The following is a 10,024-nucleotide window of genomic DNA, read 5'->3' as shown; positions in this document are numbered from 1 at the left end:
ACCCATTACACACACACACACACACACACACACACACACACACACACACACACACACACACACAAAAGATTTTGCACTTCGATAGGTTTTAGTGGGAAAGAAGAGGAACAGTTTACAGAATAAAAGTGAAAGGTCAGAATTGTCAGAATTTGCAATAGTTCTGAATTTGACAATTTACCTATGGAATAAAGTACACTTATTTATATTTTTTCAGAGAATTATTTAAAACTTTGACATCATCATCATATTTAACATTCAGTACAGTGAATAGCAAACTATAAAAAATAAAAAAGTATTTTGGCATGTAATGAAAGTACCTTCTCATCCCTCACGGCTCAAATCCTTGAGATCAAAAGATTACTGTATAAGGAAGCATTGGAAGGCCACAGGTATTAAATTATTCTATGGGGCAAGAATAGTATCAATAAACATCTAGACGTATGTACAATGGCCAGTAGTAGAGTAAGGATAGTTCTCCACATCAATAGCAAACACACACACACACACACATCTGTTTGCATTTGGGCTGCAGGAGAGGCAATGTTCCCCTTGACTATTGAAGGTGAGAGTAATTAATAAGAATCTGGCAACAATGAAAGCCTTCCCTGTAAGGCAGGGGAAGGGCACCTTTTTCAAATGGATAATGATCTGCCTTTCAGGCCCTCTCCTGATGAGACAAGTGTTTGATAGGAGCTTTGGTTAGAAAGAGAGCGGAATATGTTTATTTGCATGTTTAGGAGTGAATGACTCTGAGCTAGAGATCAGGTAGATTAGTATTAATTGAGACAGACCTCTGTTAAAAGCAGCCACTGCAAAGTGCAAACAGTTTCCTTTGTTTTCTGTGTCTTTGTTTAGTTTGTTAACTGAATGGGCATGCACCTGAGCAAAAGCAAACACTAGCAGAAAAAAGGTTACATACCATTTGTAGTACAACAGCAAATACCGTCACGTTACTCTAATACACAAACACTAGCCTTTTTCATGCCTTCATGTTACACTGCAACCTCCACTTCTTTGTCATTTATTTGGATTCCTGTCATAACAGACATCAGAACAGGGACTTAACTATCATATAATTCCCCGTTACTAAAGCATAACAAGACTCACCGGCCTGAACGGGAAGATCAATCCACATTATGGGGTCTGGGATAACTCGGCATGGCACCACGCTTGTTTCATATGATCACAAAGGCACAGGGATATTAAACATTAAACTGAAATGCAGCATCAAAAATAGGGAAGTATAACTAATACTCATGGCACCCATATGGCTGAAACGAGGCTGAATCTACAAAGACGGTTGAGAGGAGATTGTGCATGGAGGGGGGTGAGGGGGTGAATAGTCTGGTGTCAGCTACAAGCAGGGTTTTTGCCATGGTGATTTAGCAGCGCCAGATTGTGACGCTCTAATCTGCCACCTTCCTAATCCTCACAGCAAAGTGTTCAGATAATAAAACCCAGCAGAATTTCAGCGCCAAGAATCCCATTGTTGCCCTGTGGAGGGGATGTGTTCCCTCTCTCTGAACGCATTCCCTCTCACACACACATACACAAACAGACACATATGCACATACACACCACACACACACACACACACACACACACACACACACACACAGTCATATTGAATGTGGTGGAGGTGCTATTTTGGATCTCCCTTTTCTTTAGTGCATTGGTGCATTGGAATGTTGTCACTGATATGATGCGTTTGTGTGTTTACGTTTGTGTGTGTGTGTGATGTTGGTAAGGCAGTGACAGGATTGATGGAAAGAGGTGCAGGGGTGGAGAGAGCAAGCACACCAGGAGACTGTCAGTATGTTTGTGCATTTGTGTTCGTATGCGTGTGTACGTTTGTGAGTGTTTGTGTATCAGAAAGATATAGGGACAGAAAATAGCGAGAGGGATGAACTGACAAGGCTCACGAACACCACTGAGAGAAAATGCCTGTGGTTCAAAGATGCTCTAAACAAACTTAAGAAAGAAAGATGGCTCAGAGGGGGAGTGTAGGAAAGGAATCTACACAATCAATTGTCACTTAAACTTCTGGAAAACCTCTCGGCCTCACTACCAGAAAATATACAGACATTCTACAACATTTTACAAAACTAGATTCTGTATCAGTTCCAAAAAAACATTATGTATTGCACAGCATATAAGACACGTTAAAGAGGCTATTTACTTTTGAAATTTAACAGGAAGACATCCAGAGAATAGCAACAGAAGCAAACAAAGGAATAAACGTGTTCTTGTCATTGTATATAACATCTCGTCTTTGTATTTTGATTACAACCATAAGTGTGCCAAATCCTGTTTAGCTCCATGTGAAGTATCTGTATTTTTACTCCATTACAAATGTATAGCCTACTGTAATTGGTCTGTTCTAATTTCCACCTTCCAGGTCTGGTACATGCAACATATGTGTTTCTGTCCACAGGGATTGTAATCGGAACCTGCCTGTATCCCTGGAGAGTTCCTTTTTCTCTCTCAGGAAAGTAGTTAATTCAAACTGGCATGTACAACACATAACATGTGTTACCCCTCAGTGGTCGACAACAATGTCCCGTTTCGCTCCGTAGTTTACTCTAGGCAGTGACAGGACTGGAAGCAATTTAAGCCAAACACAGAAAAACGGCTGAGGAGTTGATAAATGGCTGTATTGTTTTGGTTCTTACTGTGTCTCTACCAGATAGTGCATCTGTCCTTTTGAATAATCAAGCTAAAGCTTGGGAAAGGGATCTCAGTTTCCCGGACACTGAGGTTGGTCCAGATTGCTTGATCCTGATAGTGGTAATGACTGTGATAGCAGGAGTGGGTAATCTACAGAGAGAGGGGGTCCGGACCCATTTATCTGCCCTGAGTGGAAAATCCAAGACCCAATTAAAGTCTGTCTGGATGACAGCAGTCATGAATGAGTGAGAGAGGCCAATAGGCATGCCCACTGGCTTCTACAACACCACTGTACTGTATACACTTTATGAAGGTATGAACTGTATACACTGTGAAGGTATGTACTTTATACACTCTGAAGGTATTGTGAAGGTATGTACTGTATACACTCTGTGAAGGTTGTAGTGCACTCAACTATAATCTCAATGTCTACAGCATAGGGAAGGGGGATACCTAGTCAGATGCACAACTGAATGCATTCAATGTGTCTTCTGCATTTAACCCAACCCCTGTGAATCAGAGAGGTGCAGGGGGCTGCCTTAATCAACATTCACATCTTCAGCGCCCCAAGAACAGTGGGTTAACTGCCTTGCTCAGGGGCAGAACGGCTCAGGGATTCAATCCAGCAACCTTTCAGTTACTGGCCCAATGCTCTAACCACTATGCCATTTGCATGTTAGTGTTTGTGGATTCGCAAATACATGCAACAATGGCCACCATTGAAGTGAAGTGCTAAACATAGCACTAGCATTTGATCGTTATATCAGGGCATGGGCAAAACTGACATGACAAGCAGCCTCTAATTTAGTTTTTCAAAGGATAGAATAGAGTTCAGAGAAACTACAGCATATCAAGCTCCTCTCATTTTTTCGTCTGAAGTTGGGAATTGAGATGATGGAAGCAGAGATTTGGGTATGTCATTTTAGTCAAAAATGGGAAAAAAAGGGGCGGATTCTTAAGAGGTTAATTAAGGATATAGGCCTCGGAGCTGAATTAAATAAGTGGCTGGAGTAGGTCAGTAGAGGAAAGGCAGGGGCTCTCATGAGAACCGGTCACTTTTGAGGACTTTCGCAGGGGGCACTGAGTCAGTTCATTGATATTCAAGGATTTGACCCAGTGACAACAGGGATGTCATTAAGGTTAAGACAGCCTTGCCTCTGCTTATTGTGCGTTGGCTAAAAGCAGAGGGGTCTCCAAGTCACTCCCCCCACCCTCCTCCACAAGGTTGTCATAGTGAGCAAATCAAGCCTGCAGTACTTTGTCACAGTCATGTGAGCACATTCTCCCCTTCTTCCTCTTTTTCTTCCTTTTCTGTCTGTCTTTCTTTCCATCTGCCTCACCAAGGCCCTGGAAAAGGGAGGTTTATGTCCACTGACAATGCTTAGTGAGTAATAGACATCCCTGTATTTACACAGACACACAAGCTGTAGGGTTCCTAGATTACCCTCAACCAAAAGAACACAGTAACACAAAACTTTTTATCTGAAACACCAACTAAAACATAATATATATTTCAGGAGAGAGGGACAGGATGTGTGTGGATGAGATATCTTTGTGGGGGTCCACAGCAGAATAGGGGTTGCATGAGAAGACAAGCAATAGGGTGCCAAGAAGTGGCGCAGCGGTCTAAGGCAATGCATCTCAGTGCTAGGGGCATCACTACAGACCCTGGTTCGATTCCAGGCTCTATCACAACCGGCTGTGATTGGGAGTCCCATAGAGTGGTGCGCAATTGGCCCAGCGTCATCCGGATTAGGGTTTGGCTGGGTTAGGCCGTCATTGTAAATAATACTTTTTTCATAACTGACCTGCCTAGTTAAATAAAGGTTAAATAAAAATATACCAGCCAGTTAAATTCCTCAGATTACCTGAAGAGTGGATACTATCTGTGCTGATTATGTCCTTTGCCAAACAGGCCACTGAATGTAATCACACACACATTTTATTATTGCACACTTACAAACATGAGCTCCTATGACAGTTCAATTCAATAAATAATAGTGTATATATGCATTTCATTGAAAGGTGCATAACAGCAATCAACACAAATTAATTTGATTTACCTACCAAAGACATATTCCTCATACCACTCTTGGATCAAATCAAAAAACAAATGAGTGATGTTTAGAAACAAGCCTCTGCGCTGTCTTGTCATACAAATATGTTTCAAGAACAAATGTCAGGGAGATTAGGCTGAGGAAAAAATTGCAGCAGTGCTATTTAAGATGAGGAGGAACATCCAGGAGAGCAGGAGGGAGTAGCTCCTCTCTCTCAAGTGATGGGGCATGTCTGTGCCTCACCCTGACTGAACCTGTAGCTGTACCTGCCTGCTGCGGCTGCCTCATGGCACTATTATTATACTAGTCAGACATAAATCAGAGAGGGAGAGAGACATCAGGGCCCATGGGCCTTAGGAGGCCCCGCCTGACAGGAGGCAATCACCATCAGAGAAAGAGAAACTGTTCCCTCCTGCACTAACACCCAGCCAGCACTCTCTTCACTTCACGACCTCCCCTGGCCATGGGAGCCGGCCATAGAGGGGCCCGGACCGCACCGGTCCAACGAGTTCAGCTCTCTCTCTCTCTCTCTCTGGCAGACAGCGCATACCACATGTGCATCCTGCACTCCTACATTCTGAGCACTTTAAAGGAGTTATAGCACCTGCCAAAAGGAAACAATGGTGGCAACTGCTGATGTGAAATAACCCCATTCTTCTCTCTGTTGGCTCGCAGCCCCATGGAGGAGATGATCTGAGACACTTGGTATGGAAAACCTGACAGGATAACCCATCAAATAGATTATAGAGTGGAGCAGTCGCCAATGACAAACTTTAGTGTAAAAGTTCATCTCCCGGTGACAATGGTGTAAGATTTCATGTAATATTGGTTAAAACCGCATTCCAGCCGGTGTCTATTCCACAAGTTACCACTGGCTAAATCTATGACGTTAAAATGTCACGTCTTTTAGACTAACATTTAGTTTTCAACAGCGGATATTTGTATAAACCTTCCTGTCTGTCTCACCGACATTTGCAACATTGTTTCAATATTCAAATTCAATCTCCAGCTGTCCCATAGTAATGAACGTGTTGGGAGTTGGGACTATATCTTGTGGAAGGATGAAATAGTATGAATAAAAGTGATAATGCCCTCAACTCGGGCCTAACAACACCCGTGACAATATATTCTCCAAACACTGGCATCTAGGGCATTATCACTTAAATAAATTATAAATTTGCCTTTCATATTGAATTTTAGGCAGAATCATGTGTGTCTCGGAGCCTTACTTTAAAGGCTATGGACCGCACATAGGATATATACATATTGAGCACCACCCCTCTCCTCTTTTGAACTTTTCTCCATGACTTTCCATACCTTTACCTTTGTTAACTCTCTAACACAGATGCACGCAAGGACAGTGTTTTAAACCTGTTTTGACCATGCACACCTGCATAAGCTTCTCTCAATCAATGTACACATAGAGCATGCTTTGGACAATGGGTGGTGGTGATTACTGAGATCATCTAGACTAGACAAGCTATACTTTATACACAGCTACAGGGGCGGACTGGCCATCTGGCATTTCGGGCAAATGGGCTTGTGTAACTCGTTTTTTTTGTGCAAAACTATCCTTATCTGGCTGATAATGGGGGGCTTAATAAAAAAATTGCCGTGTGGGGGCCTCTAGGAAAAGAATGGGCTGCTGTGTTAGAAATGCCAGGGCTGCACAGCTATACACACCAACTTTACATGGGCAGAATTTCTCTTTATCCTTTGAGATGATGCATAAATATGGAGAAAATACAGTGAAGCTAATGACAGTTGAAATAGGACATATAGAAATGAACATTACTGTAGCTGCGATAGCGGTTTCCATTACAATGTCCTACTAAGACTGAGATAAAGTGGCAGTGCTCTCAAGTTCAACATCCCCCAAAGTAAAGACAGTGTGGCTAAGAAGACAATCAGCTCTTGTGATTGTATTTTGTTCGCATCTAGAGCCAGGGAGAATATACAGGCTCCACTGATACATAAAATCATTACAGAATCTGCAGAGGAGCTTTTAACAGGTTCCAAGGACCATGGCTTACTTTTTAAATAAAACATAAACAAGAGAAAATATCAAACCCATTAATCTTTCATTAAGCTAGCCGGATAAAAAAGAATCGCTTAAAGTATCATTCGTTACCATCACTGCGAGTGAAGAAGCCCCCCTGCGAACATCAAAGGCTTATCAAAGAAACAGAGAGGGAGAGAATTTGGCTGAGAACCAGCTTGTGGTTCAGTTTTAATTTCGTCTGACTCATAACGACATCGAAGAGGAAATGGGGGCTATGATCGTTTTTAGGAGTGGCATCAAGGCAGCAAGCCTTTCCAAACAAACACACCCATAGACCATGCATTGCTGCTCTGAGTGTTACGTGGTTATAGACTCGGAGTACTGGCCAGGGATGAGTCCTAATACAGTAAGCCACCATGATCAGCAAGAGAATAGGATCCCTATGGCCAGAGACAGGCTTAACTGCATTCCTTATGCCCTCCCTGGCCCTGCACAGACACACAGGCATTCCACATATGGAGGAGGAGGGTACGTGATGTTTGTAAGGGGTATGTAAAGAGGACAATTTAGGAACAGATTAATTTTGAACCTACATGGGCATAGCTTTTTCAAATTAACACCATAAAATATGTGAATCAAACTACTGGATATCAGAAAACAGATAAGTCTAATTGACAGAAGATAATAGCTTTTCTGTAAATCATATGCTTTACTGTAAGTCATAGACTATTCTAGTACTCCCTTTGCTGTTGTGCCATTTAGGTGTGCAGATATAGGTAGGTGTAGGCAGGTGGGCAGGCAGGCAGGCAGGCAGCATAGTGGCTGTGAAACGGTGGTACTGCCATGACCGAATATTCCTGATAATCATGTTGATTTCATTCTGTCTGTAGTTTTCTTATGAAGCTTGCTTTGACCTGGATCTATGTAGAGAAGCAACCACGGTGATGGCTTTTATACTCTCTTTGTTTTCTTGTTGTCTTTTAAACGCATTGAAAAGCTTGGCAGTGGTGTCAAGTAGGTTAATAACATGCGGTGGATTAAGGTTTCAGTATGGCTTCTCTCTGCTCAATTGGAGTGGAGCTGATTTACTAAGGGGTAAAATAGCAAGTAAAACCTATCCCAACAACACACATGGTGACCTGCATCTCAAGTGGAAAACAGAATCAGCATATGGGGTCATATTCATTAAGTTAGGGAAGTGGCTCCCAATATACTTCACAGGCCCAGTGTGATACATGAGTTAGTCATGCCTCTTACTGAATTAAATATGGCAAGATGAGTTTCTTTTTATCTACAGCCAAAGTGCTAAATCTGACCACTGCTCTTGATACTTGCCCGTTTCAAATGTTTCCTTTGATACTGCGGGCCTATGAGCTTCAAATGTATCAATTTGCCCTAATTTTCTAAGGGCTCCTGTAGCAAACGTTCACTGATGCACATATTATGTAACTAATTGGCTATAGGCTTACTTTCTCAGACTGTATGCAATATGATCCTGTTAACATGCTCTCTGAAGAAAAACGTCATTTTGTTGAGTCTTGTGGAGTGAAAATGTTTGCATGCAACAGAAATGTTTATCAATAATGAAGGCAACTGAGATTTCCAGAGCTGCCCAATCAACACCATATCAAAACATGATATCATACAGCTTAAACTCTCTGAACATGGATGATGGAGGCATTGAAGTAAGAATAGATGTTTGAGAGAAGGTTGGTCCAACATGGATTGCTTGATCATTTGTTTCTTTTTTCACAACAGGAGTGGGAAGGAGCAGCTACAAGTGTGTCTATTTTCGATATGGATAATAATAATTTAATTGGCTTAGCGATGCTACAACCAACCATATGTTTTGGTAGTTTGTACAGTATAGCTCCTCTTTGTTAATGTGGAGTAGTTGTGATGTTTTGGGACAAACAGGGATGAAAGCCCAGGGTCCTGTGGCTAATGAGATACTGAGGTAGTGGGAACGATGCTTTTAATTACTGCCCAGGAATCATCCAAAGGGGGGATTGCTGAAGAGCATGCTGTGTGTCTTAGGTTGGGAGTTCAGGCCCATGCCAGTCATGCTGTGGCTGCCCGCCTTTGATGCTCACTTCACTGGGCTTTTCTTCCCCCCTCCTGCTTATTAGATTCTTGCAGCACGATGCTTCAGTGCACCTTTGTTCAAGCCAATGCTTTGGACAAAGAGAGGCATAACGACTGAAATTTCAACTTCAAACCCCCAGACAGTTTCAGCAGTGCGGATAGCAACTTAATCTTTTGTGGAAATGAAATCAGTGGCACTCCCATTGTGTGACGGTTTATGGCTGACTCCCGAGGAGGGGAGATGAGATTAATTGTGTGTATGTTTGGGTAGGGGAGAGTGGGGTAAGTTGAGCCATTTTTTACATTCAGCATCAGTCTGCCAAGGGAAATATAGTATTCTTTCTAACAAAGATATCTACATATATTTCAGGGTTGTGTATCCCTGGAAATAATTCGAGTTCATGTAAACATTACAGCTCTGAAAACATCCGACTGGGCACAGACATCAGTTCAACGTCTAGTTTTGATTTACATTTTGTTGAGTTGTTAACAAACATGAATTCAACGTGAAATCAACTAAAACAATTGCCATGTCATTGTATTTAGGTAAAAGGTTAGGTGGAAAAAAATACAAAATGCCCTTATGCTGATGACTTTTTGCAATCCAATTAGTTTTTCATGTTGATTCATTGTCATCACTTTGAATGTTTTGGTTGAAATGACTTAGAAACAGCGTTGATTCAACCCGTTTTTGTCCAGTGGGATAGCTTCTCCAAAAAAAGTGGTCTCTTGGCACAACTTACCCCGGGTATGGGGTAAGTTGAGCCCAGGGACAGGGTAAGTCAAGCTGCCAACAAATTTCTGTTTTGTATGAAATATTACTGCTACCTTTTTAAAACCATGTCTATCATTATATTCCAAACACAATTCAACACAATCACAAGTGCTTTTTTGTCTTTCAATCATTTAAAGCTTCTTTTAAAAACGAACAAACACTTTGCACTTTTTTAAAACACTTTTTAACGTAGGCCAGGCCCTGTTGTTACCTCATATCCCAGCGATAATACCTTGCATTACACCTGGGAAGAAAACACTTGAATTTGCTCAAGTTGCCATTGGCACAACCATTGGCTCTACCTTACCCCTTTGAAAATGCTTTGCCTATATTAGCCCACACAGCTACAAAGATGCACTTTCATGCTAGGTTTAGGACCTCATATTGAAGCTTATAGAGACCCCAACTGATATATTGAACAATCTTACAATTATCTAC

Source organism: Salmo salar, chromosome 20 (genome assembly GCF_965601325.2).
Source record: "Salmo salar chromosome 20, fSalSal1, whole genome shotgun sequence".
NCBI lineage: Eukaryota > Metazoa > Chordata > Actinopteri > Salmoniformes > Salmonidae > Salmo > Salmo salar.
Note: the sequence above shows the minus strand (reverse complement) of the source record.